The sequence below is a fragment of the Saimiri boliviensis genome, chromosome 21 (assembly GCF_048565385.1).
Source record: "Saimiri boliviensis isolate mSaiBol1 chromosome 21, mSaiBol1.pri, whole genome shotgun sequence".
NCBI lineage: Eukaryota > Metazoa > Chordata > Mammalia > Primates > Cebidae > Saimiri > Saimiri boliviensis.
In genome coordinates, this window is record NC_133469.1 from 7700652 (window position 1) to 7724369 (window position 23718).

A 23718-nucleotide genomic window follows, 5' to 3' on the forward strand; every position below is an offset into this window, starting at 1 on the left:
AGAAGTAAGCGCATTGAAGAAAAAAAAAAAAAAAAAAAAAAAGAAGTACTCTGACCCATCCCAGTCTCAAATCTAAGTGATTTCTAAGAGAAAATGGGTTAATCTGGAGTATTGACATTGCTCATATAATCTTGAGTCCACCCAACGTAGGTTCTAACCTCAGACGCTGCCTTTGACTGTGTGATCTTGGGCATGAAAATGAAGCTCTGTACCTGTCAGCTTCCTCCCCTGTAAAATGGGAATAATAATGACCCCATCCATGGAGAGTAAATGAAGAAACTCACATCAAAAACACGCCAAGTACCTGCCATGTAGTAAAACTTCAAATAAGAAGTGGGCATCATGCCCCCTTACCGTCACAGGCCTCTGCTGTGGTGAGCCGGCTGGGCGGGGCAGTGGCCCTGCATCGTCAGCGGATGTTGCTGGGCAAGACGCCGAAGCGGGACACGGGGACTCGCTGCCACACCGATGACCCGCAGTGCTTTTCTTCTTGTTCCTGTGGCTTCTGTCGTTATGAGATCTCACGTTATTTCTCAAAATTGCCATCAAGAAGAACCTGGAAGGGATAAGTGAGTCACAAATGGGTGTGGGCGGGAGGTGGCTTTGCAGGTCACAGCCGGCACCGCAGATGGGTCCACCGTGACCTCGTTGGCATCCGGCTGCGTGGGGCCAGATGGGCAGCACAGGGGCCTGCCCTTTAACTCTGCATTCCTTACACGTGGAGGCTCATGATGTTCTCTTTTGTCTGATTTGAAATGGAAATAACCCGACTGTGGCCGATGAGAACTGGCTTGAACTGCGGGCTCGATCCCGCGCAAGTTTGATGAGTTTTGTTCTTTTCTGTACTCATCTAATTATTCCACAGATGCTCCCTGAGCACATGCTACATGCCAGCCCAGTTCCCACTCGTGTGCAAGACAGAAATGGGCCGGCCTCATGTGCTCCTAGCCTGGGGAGCGCCCACACAGTAATCCGCCATAAATAAGAGTGAAATGCACACAGCATGCTGTAAGGACGTATAATCGTGGTGTTAACCCTGTTGGCTCATAATGAAAAGTGTGACATTGGTTAGATAGGTAGAAGCTGAAGAAGATATGGGGTGGGGGTGGAAAACAGCGGGATGGCACAGCTGCAGAGAACAGTAGGACCCACTGGGTACACTGAGCAGAAAAGGGGGCCAGGGATGAGAAAGAATAATTAATTCCAGGGGATAGAGTCTCACATTGTCTCCCAGGCTGGGTGCAGTGGCATGATCTCAGCTCACTGCAGCCTCTGCCACCAGGTTAAAGGGATTCTCCTGCCTTGACCTCCTGAGTAGTTGGGATTACAGGCATGCACCAACATGCCTAGCTTAAAAAAAAAAAAAATAGAACTCTCTAGAGGTCTCTGCACAAATTATAGCTCCAGTATTGGAAATGACATGAAGACGAAATACATAGCATACCGGACCTGCGCCATGTGTGAAGAGACAGGAGCCCTACACACCGAACAGCTTGGCAGGAGAGATTCCTTACATTTGCCGCCCACCTGTCACTTCCATGATCTTCAGGACACTGGCTGCCTGTGTGTCTGTGTGACGGCTATGATCTGCAAATCGTGAAAGTGTTTGCTGTCCATCTGAAAGTCCAGTTACTGCTCAGTTGCTGCAATGAAGCTTTCACGGCCTCAATAATAATCAGCTTTTAAACTTTTGTCTTTCACTGTTAAGTGGCGTCATCCACTCAAATTACCACAGCCTTTTTGCGAGGGAACAATTTCAAATGTCTCTTCTATTATATTGTAAGGAATATAGTAAGTAAAACTAATATTCAGCTTTTCCGATATCAAATCTGTATTATTCAGGGTTCTCTAGAAAGACAGTCCAGTAAGATACATATACCTATAGACAAGAGAGAATTTATTAGGGGAATTGGCTTACACAATTGTGGTGGTTGTAAGTCCCACAACAGGCTGTCTGCAAGCTGGAGACCCTGAGAAGCCGGCAGTGTGGCTCAGGCCAAGTCAAAAGGCCTCAGAACCAGGGGAGCTGCTGGTAACTCAGAGGCCAAAAGCCTCAGGACCTGGGGCCCACGAGGCAAGTTCAGGAGTCCAAAGCCAACCTGCCTGGAGCTCTGATGTCCAGGAGAAGAAACATCTGTCCCAGCTCTCGGAGAGAGACCAGTTCACCCTCTACATCACCTTCCATGTGTGTTCGCTGCATGCCCAGCCCAAGGGCTGGTGCTCGCCCACACAGAGGGCACATCTTCCCCACCTCATCTGCCCAGCTTTAGAAAGGCACACACCAACCTCCCCTGGAAACGCCCTCACAGACACGCCCAAACTAGTGTTTTACCACGTTTCTAGGTATTCCTTAATCCAGTGAGGTTGACACCTAAAATTAAGGCCAGCCCTTGTCCACTCAGCACCCATATGCATCTCTTTAAACCACATTGATTTTCAAAATGACAGTAGCAAGGTGGCAGCTCTCCCCAACACGATGCAACTACCCTACATACAACTGAAGACGCACCAATCCCTTCCCCAGAATTTGGCTTTCGGATTTGAGCCCTTCAAGGTTTTCACCTTTTGGGATTGTGACTTGGGGCACTTTAGATGTCAGGGATTTTTAGAGTCTGGGGATTTGGGTCTTTCAGGATTTCACATTCACAATTTGGTGTTTGGGGTTGTATCTTTGGGGCTATGATTTGCACCAGTGAGTATGCGTGCAGGAGAGAGGGAGAAAGAATTAGCTGAAGGGAAATGAGATCTCTGCTCATGGTTTGCCCCATTTCTCTTTGGTCTGTTTCCATTCAGTTGAAGACACTCGTGTACAAAAACCAACAGGAATGATCTGGCTGGTGCCTTGGCTCTTGGTCAAATTATCTGCCTTCACTTAGTTTAAAACTCCATGTGGGTAACATTAACATCATCACACTAACGCAAGGAGCTTTACTAGAAATTAAACACATGTACATCACTCACAGATCTAGGCGCAGACCTGCAGCTAACGGCGCAAATATTATTCAGATCATTCTTACCTACCAGACTAAACATAATGCAAGTGCAGGGGTGTGGCTCATAGATATTTTTATTAATTTTAACTTTTAATTATCATATAGTAAAATTGCCTGTTTTGGTGCATACTTTGAAGAATTTTAGCATGTACAGATTCACCCGACCACCACCACAATCAGAATATAGGACAAGTCATCACCCCCAAAAATCTCATGTCTCTTTATAGTCACACCCCTCCTATCCCTAACCCTGACTACTGATCAGCTTTTGTCTTATTTGGAACAGCACACAATATGTAACCAAGACTGGCTTCTTTCACTGGACAGAATGGCTCTGAGACTCACCCAGGTGGTAGGTATATCAGTCAATCATTCCTTTTCATCACTAAGTAGTATTCCATTCCATGGCCCAAGTTTGCTTAGCCATGCATCCGTTCAAGGGTCAGTTTGCTTGCTCCTATATATCCTCTGGTGAACTGTTTGTGGTTTTGAACAATTATGAATCAATTTTAAAACATTTATATAGAGATTTTTATATGGACAAAAATTCTCAGTCCACTTGGGTAAATCCCTAGGACTGGAATGAAAGAATCATGTAGGAGGTGAAGGTTCAGCTTTAGAAGGGGGTGTGAAGCTATCTTCTAGAGTGGCATCACCATCTCACAAGCCTACCAGCAATGTCTGCAAGTTCCATTTTCTCTATATCCTTGTCAGCACTTACTAATGTCAGTATTCTTTATTGTAGCCATTCTAGAAACTGTGTACTGCTGCCTTCAGATGTTCTGATTTGAATTTCTCAAATCAAATGCTGATGATGGCCAGGAACATACTTTGTTTAACTTTACTTCTTTCCAATTTGTTAACGTTTGTTTTCTGACTCGGGGCACAGTCTATCTTAGGGAATATTCCATGTGCCCTTGAAAATCATGAGTTTTCTGCTGATATTGGAGGATTACAAAAATCATACAATAAAAAAGTTACTAGACAAGAAAAGAGGCAAGACACTGTGGTGTATGATCAGGAGAAAGAACGTACATGACAGAAGTAGACCCACATGTAATTCTTAAATTGTGGTTGGCAGACAAGATTTTAAAATAGTCGTCATTACCCATATTTAAGAACATAGAGGAAAATGGATGAAAAAATAGAGAACTTTAAGACAGAATTGGAATCTGTAACAGCAAATCAGACATCAATTGAAAAATACAACAGAAGAAATCTTACATAGTAATATCTAAAAATAGGAAATAAAATAAATGAACCCAATGGTATCTAGTTGGTGACATAATATAGGAAGAGCGGCTACTGCAATCGACATTAAAATACAGACATTCGGCGTAACATCCCCAGCGAGACCTACCCTCATGGCAAGAGAGACGGCAGAAACTAAAGCCAGAAGCCATTGTCATCATCACTGAGACTGACATTCTAAGGTTCCTACGCTTGTGCTGTGGGGGAACTTAAGTCAGCGTCAGTAAGAAATGAAATGTGGGGCCTCAGTGACAGGAGATACAAATGTCCTATTTGTGAGATTAAATAAAGACAATGTAGCCCTGAATTTGAAAAATAATTGGCGCGAGAGCTCATGAGGAATCTTTACCTTTAGAAACTGCCTATTCACTGACTGGGTGCAATGGTTCATACGTGTGATCCCAGCGCCTTGGGAGGCCGAAGTGGGCAGATCACTTGATGTCATGAGTTTGAGACCAGCCTGGCCAACATGGCAAAACCCTGTCTCCACTAAAAATACAAAAAGTAGCCATGCATCATGGCACACACCTGTAGTCCCAGCTACTCGGGAGGCTGAGGCAGGAGAAGGGCTTGAATCCAGGAGGCAGAGGTTGCAGTGAGCCAAGATTGCGCCACTGCACTCCAGCCTGGGTGACAAAGTAAGACTCCATTTCAAAAAAAAAGAAAGCCTATTCACCAGCTTTGTCTTTTGAAAAGGTCTTGAATCACTGACCAAGTTAACAGCAAAGAGTATAAATCACAGTCCTTAAATATCATTCCCATTAACACAGACTACCCTTCTTTGAGGAAATCGCGGTTTCCAAGGCTGGGGCAGAATAAATACAAGATGAGCCTAAACATTTTTGGGGGACTGGAAAACAAAGACATAACAAAGACTAAAAAGTAGCTGTCAAGACTCTCAACTGTCAATTATTATCAATGATAATAATTGCAATGTATTGAAACATATCAAATATGTCCACTTGCATGAATTTATAAAGGTGCCAAAAACAAAATCTCATTGGCCGTCTCTGGAGAATGCTAAGGAAGCTGCTGATTGGGTTGAAATGGGAAATAAAAATGAAGACTCAACATTTATTGTACCTTTCCTGCTTTCCTGCCTGTTCTAACAGGAAATGGACCAATCCCAGTCCATGCCCCGGGGGCTGGGGATCCATGCTCTAAACCAAAGGTCTTCACCTGGGTGGGGGAGGGAGCAGTCAGTTGTGCCCTCCAGGGGCATGTCGCAACGTCTGGAGGCATTTCAGGCTGCTGCTGCTGGAGGGTGCTACTTGCATATGGTGGGTGGAGACCAGGGGTGCAGCTCAGTCTCCCGCACTGCACAGGGTGGCTCCTCCACAGAGATTACCAGCCCACAGTGTCACCAGCACTGAGGATGACAAGCTCTGCCAGGATTATGCACCGAAGGCACAGCCTGGGGCACCTGCACACAGCAGGCTCTGGGTTGAGAAACAACGCAATCTCATCACCCAGGTCCATGAAGGGCATTCCAGTCTGAGAAACCAGACCAGCTAATGAAAGAGGGGGCCAAAGGAGGAAGCGGTTTCAGCCAATCGGGGATGCCCCAGATCTGCAGTCTTCCTTTGTCGCCCTTAGCTTAAAAAGAAGTGATGTAATTAACCAAATACTGCCCACATGTTCCTGAAGGCCTGTCTGTTGGGAGGCAGCCGGTTGCCCTTCTGCCCCATGTCAGCTGCAGCTGAGTGCAGCCTGGGGCCTGGCCAGCCATAATCCACCAAGACTCACTGCAGGATGGAGAGCCAGGACCATTCTCAGCCCCTCTCTGGCTCTAGCTTTATAACATGGTGTGAATACAACCATGAGGCCAGGTGTGGTGGCTCACATGCTGCAATCCCAGCACTTTGGGAGGCTGAGGTGAGCGGATCACCTGAGGTCAGGAGATTGAGACCATCCTGCCAAAATGGTGAAACCCCATCCCTACTAAAAATACAAAAATTAGCCGGGCAGGGTGGCAGGCACCTGTAATCCCAGCTACTCGGGAGACTGAGGCAGAATTGCTAGAACCCAGGAGGTGGAGGTTGCAGTGAGCCAAGATCGTGCCACTGTACTCCAGCCTGGGCAACAGAGCAAGACCAGTCTCAAAAAACAACATCAACAACAATAAAAACTATTAAACTTTGCTCTCAAGGAGTGTGGCATTTGTTTCGGGGATCTTCACAGATGAAACGGAGCACGAGACAGATGAGAGAGGTTTCAGTGCAAAGCCGCGGGTGCAGACAGTGTGTCAGCTGGAGCCAAGGGCAGTGGAGGATTTAACTGCAAGGATTTTACTATTATTTGGCCATTCTGACATTTCACAGATCATATGCCTTCACAGTTATGTATGATTTTATTTTAGAACCATTTAGTGAGAGGGATGGATTATGACTCTGCTATAGTGGAGACATCACATCTTGGTCACCACAGACAAGTGGTAAATAGCTCAGTCTTGCACTGCCTGCATGGACTGTCTGTTTCCTCCAACATATGAATAGCTGCTAGGGTCTGAACACTACTAGTGTCCCGGCAAAATCCATTTGCTGGAATCCTCCCCCACCAGGCTGTGGTGTTAGGAGGTAGGGCCTGTGGGAAGGGATGAGGTCATGAGGATGGGGCCCCCATGAATGGGATTACTGCCTTTAGAAAAGGGACCTCAGAGAGCTCCCTCACCCCTTCCACCACATGAGGACACAGCAAGAAGGCACCATCTATGAGCCAGGAAGCAGGTCCTCACCAGACACCGATCTATAAACCAGGAAGCAGATCCTCATCAGACACTGATCTATGAACCAGGAAGCAGATCCTCACCAGACACTGATCTATGAACCAGGAAGCAGATCCTCACCAGACACTGATTTATGAACCAGGAAGCAAATCCTCACCAGACACTGATCTATGGACCAGGAAGTGGGTCCTCACCAGACAGTGATCTATGAACCAGGAAGTAGATCCTCACCAGACACTGATCTATGGACCAGGAAGTGGGTCCTCACCAGACACTGATCTATGGACCAGGAAGTGGGTCCTCACCAGACAGTGATCTATGGACCGGGAAGTAGATCCTCACCAGACACTGATCTGTGGACCAGGAAGTGAGTTCTCACCAGACAGTAATCCTATGAACCAGGAAGTAGATCCTCACCAGACACTGATCTATGGACCAGGAAGTGGGTCCTCACCAGACACTGATCTATGAACCAGGAAGTGGGTCCTCACCAGACACCGTATCTGCTGCAGCCTCGCCTTGGACCTCCAGCTTCCATAACTGTGGGAAATAAGCTCCTGTTGTATATAAACCCCCAGTCTATGGTATTTTGTTACAGTAGCATTAAATGAACCAATATAGTAGCCATCCCTTTAATATTATTTTGCCCTGAGACCAAACTGTGATTTTTCTGACTGTAAAAAGAGTCTTGCAGAGTCAAGACTTTGTGTAATTCCTAAACTTAAAAAAAAAAAAATAAAAAAAAAAAAAATAAAAAAAATCCAGGCCACTTTAGCATTCCCTGGCAGCTTTGCAATCAATCCCATCTTTTGCTCAGCACACCAGCAATTCAGCAAGCGGTTGAAGTCATCCCTTGCCTTCTAATCTCTAAATCCATGCCAGATCAAATGGGCACAATAAACACGAGCATTTTTGAGCCAGAGACTCAGAGTAATTGCATTACAAGCCGGGCCAGCCCAAATGTTTGGGGATCTGGGATAAATAAAAAAGAAATAGCTTGCAAAGTGATCTCCAGTGTTCCATTCCTGGGCTGTGCTGAACCCTGCTCTTCTATTTGCATGATTTAGCGACAGGAAGTTTGCATTGATATGTAAATAGTAATGCAAGTAGTTTACTTTGGAAAACAAAAGCAGGAAGCACTGCCTATTATATTTTACAGCCATTTCACTACAGCCTTTGCTGCTGCCAGAAAGCACAACAGCAATTATACCGGACCTACAATTTAAATAGCTCTGCCTCACACAAGTGTTTCAGGAATAACATTTAACCATGGAATTACTTTGCCATTTGCATATGGTGTTCTTGTTTGAAGGTGTATTCTGAATTTATTGGGCATTTTTATTAGCCCTCGGTGTTGAGTTGGTATGTGCATCTTGTAGAGAGAAAAAGGTCTTTGGCAGAGAAGACTCTAAGTGCATGAAGATAAATGGCACCCGCTGTTTGAGAAGGTGGCTTAGAAGGGCGGCTCTGAATGCACATGTTTTATTATTATGGGATAGGAAGGACATCTATGGCATACTCAGACCTCTGCGAGGGTGTCCAGATGACCCTAGTACTTCTTACACTCAACTCCTTGAAGAGTGCCGTTGGTATGAGCTGCAAGTAAGGCTCTGTGGAGGAGAGGCTTGTGGGTACTAAACACCTGTATTCATGACCCAGAGTCCTGTGCCAGCTGCATGAAGGAGGTGACACCATTGGTGAAACTGTATCAGTGTGAAAATTATGACAGTGAAAGAGGTCAATCTAACCCACCTCCCTCTTGCCTTTAGCTTTCAAGCCACCTTAATTAGTCCTGGGCTTCGGCCTGGCTAGCTTTGGAAGACCTTTAGGTTGCAGGCATCCCCAAACTTTTTACACAGGAGCCAGTTCACTGTCCCTCAGACCGTTGGAGGGCCGCCACATACTGTGCTCCTCTCACTGACCACCAATGAAAGAGGTGCCCCTTCCTGAAGTGCGGCGGGGGGCTGGATAAATGGCCTCAGGGGGCCGCATGCGGCCCATGGGCCATAGTTTGGGGACACCTGGAAATGTGTCCCCAAAAAAACAGGCTTTCCCCAAAGTTCAACAACCTTTGCCTTTATAAAGCTAATGAGAGAGCCTCCAGCTAGGTGAAGGAGAGGCACCTGAGTCCTGCTAAGAAGCCGGAATAAAGGATTGCCAGCCGTTACTCTAGAGGTCACAGGACATATGACTTCACCAATTATTCTTGCAGATAACATCACTAGAGTAGATCCTAAGATGGACCTTTTGAGATGTCTTTTCAGGTTTTTTTGCATGTCTAACCCACAGGGTTCCACCTGGAACTGCCAACCAGCCCTGTGGCCCCACCCACAGGCAACTCAGCTCAAGAGGACAGCTCCTGCCCACCATGATTTCATCTCCAGCCCAGCCAATCAGCACCAAGCACCTATCTCCCAGCTACTCCAGCTCCCACCCACTACAATTTCATCTCTACCCTAGCCAATTAGTAGCAAGCACCCATTTTCCAACTACCCAGCTCCCACCCCCTATGATTTCACCCCAATCAGCAGCAACAATCACTCATTTCTCCATCCCAGCCAATCAACAGCAAGCACCCATTTCCCAGCTACACTCCAGCTTCCAACCCCTAGTATTGCCCCAGCCAATCAGCAGCAAGCCTTCATTTCCTAGCTACCCCCACCCCTTCCCCCAAACTACCTTTGAAAAGCCCCTAACCCAGGATCCTCAGTGAGACTGATTTGAGTAATAACTCCATCTCCCATATGGTATGACTGGCCTTACCGCAATTAAACTCTTTCTTTACAGCAAAGCCATGGTCTTTACTTGTGCAGCAGGCAGGAAGAATCCCCAGGTGGTCACAGCAACAGAGGGGAGATGCCATTTCAGTGTGTTCAGGAGGTCTGCCCCTCCGTGTGTCCTCCACAACAGCAGAGTTGGCATTACTGAGAGCTTGATGAAAATGAAGAATCTCAGGCCCCTCCCCTGAGAGACCTGCTAAGTCAGAATCTGCATTTTAACAAGATCCTCAGTTGGCTGGTGACCACACTAAAGTTTAAGAAGCACTGCTGTCATCTAGAGATAATTGCAATATTACCAGGAGTGAGAAATACATTTCCATGGAAGCCAGTTACCCATGTATGCATATATGATGTGTTAGTCCATCCTCACACTGCTATAAAGAACTCCTTGAGACTGGGTAATTTATAAAGAAAAGAGGTTTAATTGACTCACAGTTCTGCATGGCTGGGGAGGCCTCAGGAAACGTACAAGCATGGCAGAAGGTGAAGGGGAAGCAAGGCACATCTTACATGGAAGCAGGAGAAAGAGAATGCAGGGGGAAGTGTCACACAGTTCTAAGCCATCAGATCTCCTGAGAATTCACTCACTATCACTAGAACAGCAAGTGGAAACTCCCCCCCCCACCCCCTGCATAATCCAATCACCTCCCACCAGGCCCCTCCTCCAACACATGGGGATTTCAATTCAGGATGCGATTTGGGTGGAGACACAGAACCAAACTCAAAGTTTAATGACAGTTTACTTACTCTTGTTATGGCCAATGAACTATGATATTTCCTCTCCCACTCCATTTCATTCTGTTCTGTTTTAAAATATTGGTAGCAACTTTCTCAATTGATTTCATGACCTATTCATAGATGGTGACCCACAGTTGTGGAAACTGGTCTAGAATCTCAGTTTGGCAATCTGAATATTTGGACTGCCCTCTGAAGACAAAAAACAAATCAGATCAAAACTTTTAATTAAGCGTGTCCCTTAACTAACAAATAAAGCAGGTAATACCTGAGCCAAAAACTAAAGGGAAACAAGAAGAAAAAAGATGGGCAGATATTGAAAGCCAGTTTTTACCTTGAGGTCACTTGTGATGAACTTGAACTTTAATTGCCATGGCCTTCTAGAAGAAAGAAGGCAAAGCCAGACTTCCCAATATGGGGAACATCATGTGAGACCCTCCCTCCCTAACAGGACCTCGTGGGTGAAATACAAATGCTCAGTCTCCAACAGACAGTGCAGGGAGAGGCCTTTCTCTACATTTGCAGGAAGGGAAAATTTCCCTCTGAATATTCTTCACAAAAAGTCCCTTCTGGCCTGAATTAACAGCCCGAAATGGGTAACTGCATCGTCTAAACAACATGTCAACTGAGCTTTCATGTTAACAAGGCTCTAGACTATATTTCCCTCCAAATCCCCAAAGACATGTCAACCTAAAATAATCAAACTGCTCAGGATCCAGTTGAAAGAGTTTCTTCAAGCAAGAAGTATGAGAGCAGCCATCTGGGGACACAGGAAAGAAAGAATGGTGAACGGTGCTCCCTGCGTGGGGAAAGGTGACAACCAGTTATACAGGCAGGAGCAAGGTGCTGAACAGAATTACAACATTTTCCACAACACAAATATAAGATTTGATCAGCTACTCTTTTACTTATTTTTATCTTGAGACAGAGTTTTGCTCTGTCGCCCAGGATGGAGTGCAGTGGCATGATCTCAGCTCACTGCAACCTCTACCTCCTGGGTTCAAGCAATTCTACTGCCTCAGCCTCCTGAACAGGGAGTTACGGTAACCTATCACATCTTCGCACATGGGTCAGGAAGCAACAATCATAACCCAGAGAAGGAAAACAGCTATACTACGATTCCACTTCTGGGGCTTAACTTTTCCCCTTGGCATGATGAATTTGGAAGGTCCTGAAATTTTATTTTCTTTTTACGGAGACAAACACAAAATCTCTCTGGAGTATACCACTTCCATCCCAGGGCTAGGGAACATCCCATAGGAAAACTTTCAAAACAGTAAGCACTTCCTGGGGAACAAAATCACAAAGTAGACGAGAAAAAGGGGGCAGTGAGCAAAACCTGGCAGAAAAAATAACAGAGAATTAAAAAACAGTAACAGGGCCAGGCGCGGTGGCTCAAGCCTGTAATCCCAGCACTTTGGGAGGCCGAGGCGGGTGGATCACGAGGTCGAGAGATCAAGACCATCCTGGTCAACATGGTGAAACCCCGTCTCTACTAAAAATACAAAAAATCAGCTGGGCATGGTGGCGCGTGCCTGTAATCCCAGCTACTCAGGAGGCTGAGGCAGGAGAATTGCCTGAACCCAGGAGGCGGAGGTTGCAGTGAGCCGAGATCGTGCCATTGCACTCCAGCCTGGGTAACAAGAGCGAAACTCCGTCTCAAAAAAAAAAAACAGTAACAGACCCAGACCAGTAACATGTTCTGAGAGATAAAGACAGATTGTGAAGGTGAGCACTAAGCAGGCAGAATTTGAAAGAAGCGAATGGAACTGCTAAAAGTGAAAAACAGCCGCTCTCAGAATTAATAATTCACAGGACAGATTTAATGCCTGATTAGGCAAAGCTGAAAAGGGGGAGAAGGAGGAAAGGAGGGAGAATTAACAAGTTGGACATTAAATCAGAATAAATTATACAAAATACATTAAGACAAAGAGATGTAGACTAATGGGGTCAGGAAGCACAAAGGCAGAGTGAGAAGGTTTAACACACATTTAACTGGAGCTCCCAGAAGGAGATGAAAAGAGACAGAGTATTTTAGAAGATAGTGGCTGGTCAATTTCCAAAAAAAATAAGCCATAGAAAAATCAATTAATCGTATCACTGATTCAAGAACACCAACTGATTCCAAACAGAATACATATGAAAAAAATTTACACAGAAAAACATCATAGTGAAATTATAGGTCATCAGTGGTAAAGAGATCTGAATGTAGCTGGGGAGAAGAGAGAGATTACTTTCAAAGAACTTTGAGCCCAAACACTGATTTATCAGCCTCAACAGCAGAAGTAACAAGATAGTGGAATGATATCCATAAAATAACTGTTAACATAGAAGTCTCTAACTGAAAATACCACCTTTCAAGAAGGATGAAATATAGACTTTTCAGAAAACCCAATATATACATGGTATGCACCAATATACCTTATCTAAAATAGGTATGCAATTAATTATACATTTCACACAGAAGGACAGCATTATCAGAAGGAAAGTCTGAAATGAAAAAGAAGAAAGAAGTACAAAGAAATTGGCAAATGTGGGATAAGCTTACCTCTGCAAAACTATAATAATTATGTCTCATGGAGTTCCAAAAAAAAGAAATATTGAATTTTTGACAACTAAGGTAAGTACATCAGAAAGAGTTGATTAGAATATTCTGATGTTTTTTAAATACATGAAGAAGATATAGAGATTGATTGATTTTATAATTTGATTAAGTGTATGAGTGACAAAATTTGTAGACTAGCCACCAAAATAATAGAAATATAGTGTACAATGCCAAAATCGTTAGAGAAAATTTTTAAAGAGAAAAAAGCCACTGCAGAATAAAGTAAAAATGGAGGGAAAACAACTAAAGAAAGATTAGAAAAGAAACACAACATATGAGAGTGATGATACCATCAGATTCATTACTGATTCACCCAAATGTACACAGCACAAAAGCTCCATCAGAAAGACAAAAACATTCAGGTTGTAGTCAACAAAATTCAAGTATATTTCACTAACAAGAGTATGTTAGGCCATTCTTGCATTGCTATAAAGAAAGACCTGAGGCATAAATTAGTTAGGCATGGTGGTGTGTGCCAGCAGTCCCAGCGAATCGGGAGGCTAAGGTGGAAGGATCACTTGAGCCTGGGAGGTCAAGGCTCCCGTGAGCTGAGGTCACGCCACTGCACTCCAGCCTGGGTGACAGAGTGAGACCCTGTCTCAAAAACAAACGAAAAAGAAGGCAAAAAAAAGAGTGGAAGGAACACAAAAGAAAGACACAAAGAATAAGGACAACTGTAGAAAACAAAAGCACATATAGTAGATATTAATCTCACTATATTAATAATCACTTTAAACATCAATAGTCTAAATACACCAATTAAAAGACAGAAACAGTTACAGTAGTTGAAAAAAAACAAAAACAAGGACACAAGTATATGCTGTCTACAAGAAACCCACGTTATATTTAAAGACATGGATTAAAAGCAAATGGGTGGAGAAAAATCTCCCATGCTAACACGAATCAAAAGAAAGCTAGAATAGATACATTCATTTCAGGCAAAGCAGACTTTATAGCAAGGAAACTTATCAGAGATAGAGGGGGCATTACATAATGATAAAGGGCTCAATTTTCCAAGGAGATATAATAATCCTTAGTTTGTATATGACTAATAATGAGCATCAGGATATAATAATCTTTCACTTGTATGTGCTCAATAATAGAGCATGGAAACACACGAGGTAAAAACTGAAAGGACTGAGAAAACAAATAGAAAGAATAGTATGCATCCTTATCTCACACAATACACACAAATTAATTTGAGATATATTACACATATAAAGACAAGATGAAACTATAAAGCTATAAGATAAAACATAGTAGAATATCATCATGATTTGGCATAAATAAAGGTTTCTGACACAGTACTTAGAAAGCAATAACATAAAACACTGATAAATTGGAATTCTTGAAGAATTTCTGTTCATCAAAAGACACTGCTAAGTAAATTATGCAAGCAGAGAATGGGAGAAAATATACATAAAATATATTTCTGATGAAGGATGCATATCTGGACTAAAACACACATACCTTTCAATAATAAAAAAAGACAAGTAATGAAAAATGGGCAAAAGATTGTAACAGACACTCCACACAAGAAGCTCTATGAATAGGCAACAGACATTTGAAAGGGTGCTCCAAACCATTTGTCGGGGAAATGCCATATAAACTACAGTGAGTTACCATTACACACTCATTAGAGAGGTGAGTATAAGGAGACTGAGACTGTCAAATAGCAGCAAAAATCTGGCACTAGTATGCTCATACATCACTGATGGGGATGGAAAATGTCACACTCACATTGTAAAAAGGTTTAGACATTTCTTATAAAGCTAAGTATTAATACATACTTTTTAGCCCAGCAATTCCACCGCTAGGTATTTATCCAAGAGTAATGAAAATATATGTTTACAAAAACACTTGCCCACAAACATTCATAGCTGCTTTATTTACAATATATAGTTATCAGTCCAGCACCATTGTCTATCAACGGGAAAACAGATACAATTTAAATCTCAAAGTATGGCTGGGCACGGTGGCTCATGCCTGTAATACCAAGACTTTGGGAGGCTGAGGTGGATGGATCACCTGAGGTGTTTGAGGCCAGCCTGGCCAACATGGCAAAACCTTGTCTCTACTAAAAATACAAAAATTAGCTGGGCATGGTGATGCATGCCTGTAATCCCAGCTACTCAGGAGGCTGAGACAGGAAAATTGCTTGAGTCCAGGAGGCAGAGGTTGCAGTGAGCCAAGATCACGCCACTGCACTCCAGCCTGGATGACAGAGTGAGACTGTCTCAAAAGATAAATAAGTAAACAAGTGAATAATAAACAAATCTTAAAGTATGAAGTGTCTGCAAGGATGTGAAGTAACTGGAACTATCTGTATACCACAGTGGGAGGACGCTGGAACAATCACTTTGGAAAATAACTTGTCCTTGACAGATAAGGTGAATTTGAGCGTGACTTCTGTTTAGGTAATTCCATGTCTAGATTCAAGTACTGCCACATCTCTTGTCTGTATATAGCCGGAAATACACCTGAAAAATCAGAAACCTGGTAGCAACCCTGATGTCCATCCATCACAGAATAAATGAATAAAACGTCTGTAGAGTCATGCAAGAAACACTTTATGTATCAATGACAACGAATACACTACAGTGATAGGAGACAGCATGTCGGGTTATAGAAACCTTAAGAACATAAGTGAGTCTTAGAAATGGTTCCATTTCATACACTATGGTTCTGTTTTATAAAATTCATGAAACAATATATAAGATGTTGTTATAACTCTATATGCAGACACACGATAAAATAAGAAAAGTAGAGGAACAGTAAACAGTACTTCAGGGTACTTGTTGCTGATGGGGAAGGAAGGGTCTAGGGTGAACCTGCGAAAGACTTCACAGGTAACGCTGTCATCTTAAACCAGCTGAGGCGGCATGGGTACTCATCACATTGTTATTCTTGACAGCATATATGTAGTCTATAAGTTACCCACAATTAAATAAAAACAGGTCGGGTGCAGTGGCTCATGCCTATAATCACAGCATTTTGGGAGGCCGAGGCGGGTGGATCTCTTGAATTCAGAAATTCAAGGTCAGCCTGGCCAACATGGCAAAATCCCGTCTCTACTAAAAAAAAAAATTCAAAAATTAGCCAAGTATGGTGGTGGGTGCCTGTAATCCCAGCTACTCAGGAGGCTGAGACAGGAGGATCGCTTGAACCCAGGAAGCGGAGGTTGCAGTGAGCTGAGATCACATCACTGCACTCCAGCCTGGGAGAAAGTACGAGACTCTGTCTCAAGAAAATTAAAATTAAATAAAAAACAGTTTTTGGAACAGGCACGGTGGCTCACACCTGTAATCCCAGCACTTTGGGAGGCCGAGGCGGGTGGATCACGAGGTCAAGAGATCAAGATCATCCTGGTCAACATGGTGAAACCCCATCTCTACTAAAAACACAAAAAATTAGCTGCGCATGGTGGCGCGTGACTGTAATCCCAGCTACTCAGGAGGCTGAGGCAGGAGAATTGCCTGAACCCAGGAGGCAGAGGTTGCGGTGAGCCGAGATCGCGCCATTGCACTCCAGCATGGGTAACAAGAGTGAAACTCCATCCCAAAAAAAAAAAAACAGTTTTTAAAAATCTGCTCTACATCTTTACCTCATTTTCCCAGCGAAGGGAGTGGCTCTGTTGGCCAAATGATTGACCAGCAAATTTCCCTTAAACCTGTCTGGTCTTCAGCAGCAATGCTTCCTATCTAGAATGGGGAGCCTGGCGTGGGAGAGGAACTGGAAATATTCTTGTCCTGCAGCATTTCACGTTGATTCAGCTGGGAGGGCAGAGGACACCGAGTGTCAGGACTGTGGAGGGTGGCCGAGTGGCTCATGAGGTGGAGTTAGGTGTATTTATCAGCCATTGCTACTTAACAAGAGGCACACACAAGAAACACTTATTTTTATTCACACACCTGCAGGCCCCTGGGGGTCCTGCCAGGCTGGATTGAGCTTGGCCATAGCTTCATCCTGGGGCCAGGTCTGCTCCTCATGGCTCCCATCCTCCTTGGCCAGCTGCTACTAGAGGAAGCACATTCTTCCCGTGATAAAAGAGAAGAGTGCAAGACAGCTAGCCCAGCTCGAAGGTGCCAGCCAAGACCGCTCATGCCATGCTCGCCACCATTCCACTGGCCAGAGCTAGTGCGGTGACCAAGCCCACATGGGTGACAGGAATAAAACCTACCCCACCACTGTGATGGTTAATTGTAGGTGTCAACTTGGCTGGGCTAAGGGGTGCCCCGACAGCTGGTAAAGCATTATTTTGGGGTGTGTCTGCAAGGGTATCTGGGAGAGACTAGCATTTGAACCCACAGACTGAGAATAGAGACTCTGTCCTCACCAGTGCGGGTAGCCATCACCCAACCGTGAGGGCCCCAACAGAAGGAAAGGCAGAGGAAGAGAGATTCTCCTTCTCTTCCAGAGTTGGCTCATCCCTCTTCTCCAGCCCCTGGACTCTGGAATTTAAACCAGATTCTCAGACTTCTGGACTCTATGACTCATACCACCAGCTTTCCTGGTTTCCAGCTTGCAGACTCCATAGAGTAAAAGTTTGTGGGCAGGGCGTGGTGACTCACTCCTGTAATCCCAGCATTTTGGGAGGCCAAGGTTGTGGATCACCTGAGGTCAGGAGTTCAAGACTAGCCTGGCCAACATGAAACCCTGTCTCTACTAAAACTACAAAAATTAGCCAGGCATGGTGGCGAATGCCTGTAGTCTCTGGAGGCTGAGGCAGGGGAATCGCTCAAACCTGGGAGGCAGAGGTTGCAATGAGCTGATATCTCACCACTGTACTCCAGCCTGGGCAACAGAGCAAGACTCCCTCTCAAAAAAAAAAAAAAAAAAAAAAAGCTTGTGGCCTCTGTAATCCCAAGACAATTCCCACAATAAATTTTCTCTTATATATAGATAGATAGATAGATAGATAGATAGATAGATAGATAGATATAGATATCTATATCTATCTATCTATCCTATTGGTTCTGTTTCTCTAAAGAACCCTATCTGCAAAGCCACACGGCAAACTAGGTAGGTACAGGCAAGGCAAAGAATTGGAAATCATTCACCCAACCCCGTTCACCTACTGAGAAGCTAACCACCTAGAAAACAGCACCCCCCCACCGCAGTCTTGGCCAGCCACACTAAGGGGTGGGGAAATGACAACACCATCCCTGTCTCCACCTCAGGTCCAGGAGGTATTTTCTTTGCCTGCTGCTGACTCCAGAGGCTGTGCTCTGACCTGCTCTGCCTCTAAACCACATATGCCGACTGCCTTGTTAGTGCAGAAATATGCACTTCCTGAGCACCTGCTGTATGCAAGTTGCTGTGCGTCATGCATGCCACGCCGAGCTACCCGCGGACCCACCAGCCCGGCACACGTGAGCCTCACATGCACTTCCTCGTCTGCTTTATCTGCCCAAAGTGCTCCCACGCTCTAACCTCAAGTCCTGAGGGTAAATATCAAGTCAGCTCCACTTCCATCTTTTCTTTGAAACTCCTGATCAATCACATCCCACAGACCAGACAGATCCCTCCTCCCTTTGCGCCTGTAATGTTCACTCACCTATTCCTTCATCCACTGACAGTATGATGTGAGCGCCAACCTGCCTCTGCTCCTGTGCGGAGTACCCTGGGGATCTGGCGGTGAAGTAAGCAGACCACCCCCCGCTCCTCTCTTGAAGCATTGACCCAGTGGGGGGAGAGACATTAATCCAATCACATGATTAACAATTCTGGCTCATGTGACGGTGGAAAGTCAGGTAGTTCTGAGAAAAAGGAATGCATCCTGGCTGGAGGGTAAAGGTAAGCTGAGGAGGGACAAGGATCTGGGAGAAGAGCCTTCTATTTGAAAGGCACAGTGGATGGGAAGGCCCTGGGGTAAGGGAAGCAGACAGACATTCACCGGCGTGGGACACAGACTCTCCATAGCCCTCCATCGGCTCCTCTCAGGCCACCAGAACATCGTAAAATACACAACAGCTTTGGGTTTCCAGGGGTCTTTGAATGTGCAGATTAGGACCCAAAGGTGTACACAAGTTAGTCAGGATTGGGTCCAGGGTTCTCTCAGAAGGGTGGTGGTCAAACCTCTCTGCATGGCCCTCCATGGTGCTGGGACGAACCTGCCTATACACCAGGCCACATCTACCCTCTCCCAGCATCTGGTCCAGGACCTCACAAGGGCCGGGGGGTCCACTCTTTCCTCCCTGTGCTCAGCAGACCCAGACCTACAATGCTGATCTCCCATGCAGCCCTGTCTCCATCTTCTGAGAACTCAATCTCCACAATTAGAGAGGGTTTTGAGATGTGACTGATGCCTCGTGCTAAAATTGGGATGGGAGGTTCTCCTGAGAACGGTTTCTAATGGCACCTTCTGGTTTAGAATCTCTGCCACTGAATTTGTAAAATTAAGACATTTTATTGCCTCCTGGGAGCATGTGAGCTTGCCATCTGCACTCTTCTTCAGCACAATAATTCTTTTTGTCAGGTTGAATCCCATCTTGCACTCTAATTGAGATTTCTGGAGGAACATCCATGTGTAGGGGTGGGAATGGGGGTTGTCACTTGGTGGGAAATGGCCAGGAAGGGTGCAGGGAGCCAGGTGGGGCCACATCACCTCGATTCCAAGCAAGGGTCATCAGAGGCAGGTTGGGCCATTCTAACAGAGTTCTCCGAAGGACTGAGGTGAAACTCGATTATGGCAGCTATGCACAACTTCATATTCAAATTACCCACTGATCTCCCCTTAACTATAAGTCCACCCCACTTTACGAAGAAGAAAGAAGTGTCAAGTCAACTTCGTGTTCCCTCCACATAGCCTTGGAGTAAAGTATCGACTTGTTTCTGATTTACATTAAAAAGGCAGACACTGACCTTCCTGCTTCTACTGTGCTCAGCAGGTTCTGGGTGCAAAGGGCTTGGCTCTCAACTGGCGCACAGAGCCTGGGGGCTGCCTGCTGGTGTCAGAGACGCTGTCTCCCAGCCCCCAAGCCCTGACCTTTGAGCCCTCACTGGCCCTCAGGGAAGCAGCTTGTCAGGGTTGGAGTCCCCTGCCGGGGGCTGGCATGGCAGAAAGGCTCCAGGGACCCGAAAGCTCTCGGGGATCACACAGTGCCAAGCTGAGAGTTCACACCAGGCAAAGGTGCACTCAGGGGTCTCTAAGGCACCTGAGGCTGAATGCATGTCCCCCACCACAATGGCGGCTTGTGTGCACGTATGTGCATGGATTGACAAACTATGGATATTTCCACACACACGCACAGGAGTATTTTAAAATGTGCCTGGGTGGGGGCATGCAGGGAACATGACATGCTGTCCTCTGCACAGCCTGTCCTTGACCCGGGGTGGCCAGCAACCACTGTGAAGGGAGGGAGGGGCCAAGCAGATGACTGTCGCCCCACAGCGTCCACAGGGGACCTTTGGTTTCACTGCCAGGACAAAGTCAAAACAAAGAGGGATTTCTCCAGGTTCCACATCCCCTCCCCGGGCTACTCATGCAGAGGACCCACGTTGGAGGGAAAATCGTTGAAAATCATCAAGATCTCATCAGACACTGAGGTCTGTTGAGGGGAATAGGGGAAGGACACTGGGGGCAAGGAAGTTGGGGAGGGATAACATGGGGAGAAATGCCAGAAATAGGTGACGGGGAGATGGAGGCAGCAAAGCACAATGCCATGTAGGTACCTATGCAACAATCCTGCATGTTCCACACATGTACCCCAGAGCCTAAAGTGCAATAAAATATATATTTAAAAAAAGAAGAAGAAAATCATCGAGATCAAAAGCACAGGAGTGGCTCAGCAGCAGCCACAGATTCATCTCAGGTGGAGGGAGCCCCAGGACCCACCTCTTCCTGACTGCTGACTCGGCTGGGTGACACCAGGGGGGTTCATCCCCAAGAGATCACCCAGGAAGCACAGCTGGCCCCACCAGGGAGATGGGAGAGAGCATGGCCTCCAAATCCCCCTGACCCCTGGTCTCCACCTTCCACACCGGGTCTGCACCCACCCGGTTCTCATCAGAAGCCCCTGGGACCAGCAGAGCCTGCAGAGGCTCTGGAGACCCCACTCCCAGGGGCAGGCTTTCTCTACCCCTTGAGGACGTGCCCAGGGGAAGGCCTGAAGAGAAAGATGCAAGCATGGACCTGCCTTGGCTGCGTCTCCCCACACTCAGGACATCTGATGGCCATGGGAAGATGATGGGGTCTGTCCCTCCCACCTCCTGGGAAGTTCTCTGTGGGGCCCCAGGAGCCTCAGCTCCCACCTCTGGCCACGGTGAGTTCAGAGCCTGGGCCTAGGGATCCTGAGAACCCACTCTGTGTTCAGGAAGAGAGCCTTCCTGGGTCCAAGTGTGAGGCTGACCAGGCCCTGTCCCCAGGTCGCACAGCAGGGGGTGGGGAGGACCTGAGGTCCCTGACAGGTGCCAGGTGCAGCAGGGGGCTGCTGCGAGATCAAGGCAGGATATGGACACTGTGTGCTCAGAAAGGACACATCCAGGCAGGGAGAGGACGGAGCACCAGGGAGGGGCAGGAGGCCGGGCCTGGGAGTGGACGGTGGGGGCTGATGGGCATGAAGGGAGCCCCACCAGCCACTCCTGCTGGGGGACAGAGCCCATGGCCGGCCCCATCCTCGACCCCCTCCCTGACCCCTGAACAGAAAGCTCCGGATGCAGAACATCTTTCCAACCGGCTGGGGCAGGGACCCAGCACCTGCTCCCCCCACCTCCTAGCCTCGGTTCCTGGAAACCACCTTGCCAGGAAGCTCAGCAAGGCTACCCAGGACCCCTGGTCCTCCTCAGGGTCAGGCTCCCAGCAGCCTCCCAGTCGGACGGATGAGAAGTGGACAAGTGCCTTAGCAGGAAACACAGGCCAAGAGGGTGGACACCGGAGGAACGGGGTGTGGCCCAGGCGGGCTTCCGGCTGCTCCTGAGGCGCCTGAAGGAGACCTGGAAGCAGAGCCCAGGGGAAGCCCGAGGCAGTTTTCTCCACAGGCACCTGGACCACCTGCCTGGGAAGGATGACAGGCCACCTCAGAGACCTTCTCACCCCACACCTCACTGTCGCCAGCAGAGCTGTGCACACACAGAGCCGAAGGTGGCCAGCCAAGCTCACACCATCGCTAGACAGTCAGGCCCGGCTCACACCAGCCTGTGGCTCCCAGGTGGGATTGCAGTGTCCCGGGACAACTCTGGCCCCACCTCGGGAGTTGGGATGGCACCTGGCCTTTGAAGTTCCTTCCTTTAAAGATGCATGCGTTTTTCCTATCCAAAGCCATGTGGATTCTAGAGAAATCCCGCACCGCAGACACAAAGGAGGCGGCCGTGGCTCAGGGCCTTCCTGACAGCCTCAGCTTTCCCCAGGGCCCCGCTTCACGTGAGGATCTGTAACAAGTCCTGCCCCACCAGGTCCTTCTCATGCGTTTTTCCAGCTCCACCTGCCCCACATGTCTGCCAGCTCCTGGGTTCTCCAGAATGTGTGCCGTGTGCATGCAGGGAGGGGTCCCATTAGCGTCCAGCACCCCCACTTCTGGAAGAAGCAGCATTCCCCGTCTTTGGGGGGCTACATCCCCTGCCCACCCTGTTCTGAAGCAGCTGCCAGTTCAGGACTCACATGTCCTCTCCACGCATCAGGAGGAGGCCGGGAAACTCAGGGGAGCTGTCGAGGAAAAGGCTTCTCTGCAAACAAGCTTGCAGGGGACGGTGGGAGAGTGGGATCGTGGAAGCCCTTCCTGCAAGCTCCGCCTTTTCCTAGAGAGAATGCCCCTCCCCTGACCCCAAGCCAAACGGTGTCTGCTCTGCAACTGGAGGAACCAGTTGGCCGGGGCAGCCCTAAGTGGCTTGATTTCCAGTCTTTAAAAATCTCGGCTGAGCCCAGTTAATTACAAAACTAGTTCACACTCTTATTTCCGCCTTCCAGGCCAAGTGATCAGGTGGAGACTTTCAGGAGCAGCAGAGCGTGGCCCGGGGTCCCGGCCTGCCTCGTGGCTTGCAAAAGGAGTACCAGCAATGGGCGGGCTCCATCCAGGCCAGGAGCCGGGCTCAGTGCGCCAGCCCCCAACATTCACGCCTGGAAAGTGTTGCATAGCCCCACAAATTAATTAGCAATTAAAAACTTTATTTATAAAATCAATTCATGGATACACATCTTGTTAAAATGCAAACTATTATTTCCAGATGACTTTTAAATAAGAAATGAACAGAAATGCAAGAGGCTGACAGTGCACCGTGCCAAGAACATCTTCGACAACAATTTGCTGAATATTAATGAACTGAAAATGTCATTTCTGGTCCAATTACTAGAAGTAATTAGTTTTTTTTTTCTATGGAGGAAGTGGAATTTTAATAAGGTCAGTTTTACAATTACAGTTTTAAAAATACTAATTGTATTGTCATCATGTCTTATATAATAAATGACGTTAACTTGCTAACATCTGTTGGTTTTAATGTAAATATAGCAAAAATATCGTTGTATTGAGTTCTGTAGGGAGCGACATTTTATTAATAATGAGAATGAGATTGTGTACGGCATGGGAGACAAGTTGGACCAGGTGGGATCCCTGAGAGGCAGTGTGAAGTTAACATGGAAGGCCTGCTGGCAATGCTTTCTGAATGTTCTCATCGGCCACCATGGAGGAAGGAATT

General features: G+C 46.6%; 1 long non-coding RNA gene across 1 annotated transcript in view; it reads right to left on the reverse strand.

Annotated features, from left to right (window-relative positions):
- The window catches only part of LOC141582630 (uncharacterized), a 138577-nt gene extending 115775 nt beyond the window's left edge, over positions 1–22802 (reverse strand). Inside the window, exons 1-2 of the long non-coding RNA XR_012515516.1 lie at positions 22688–22802; positions 355–556 (exon numbers count right to left, since the gene is read on the reverse strand). This is a non-coding gene — a long non-coding RNA (uncharacterized LOC141582630). The remainder of the gene's footprint in view (positions 1–354; positions 557–22687) is intronic.
- Positions 22803–23718: the final 916 nt, after the last annotated feature.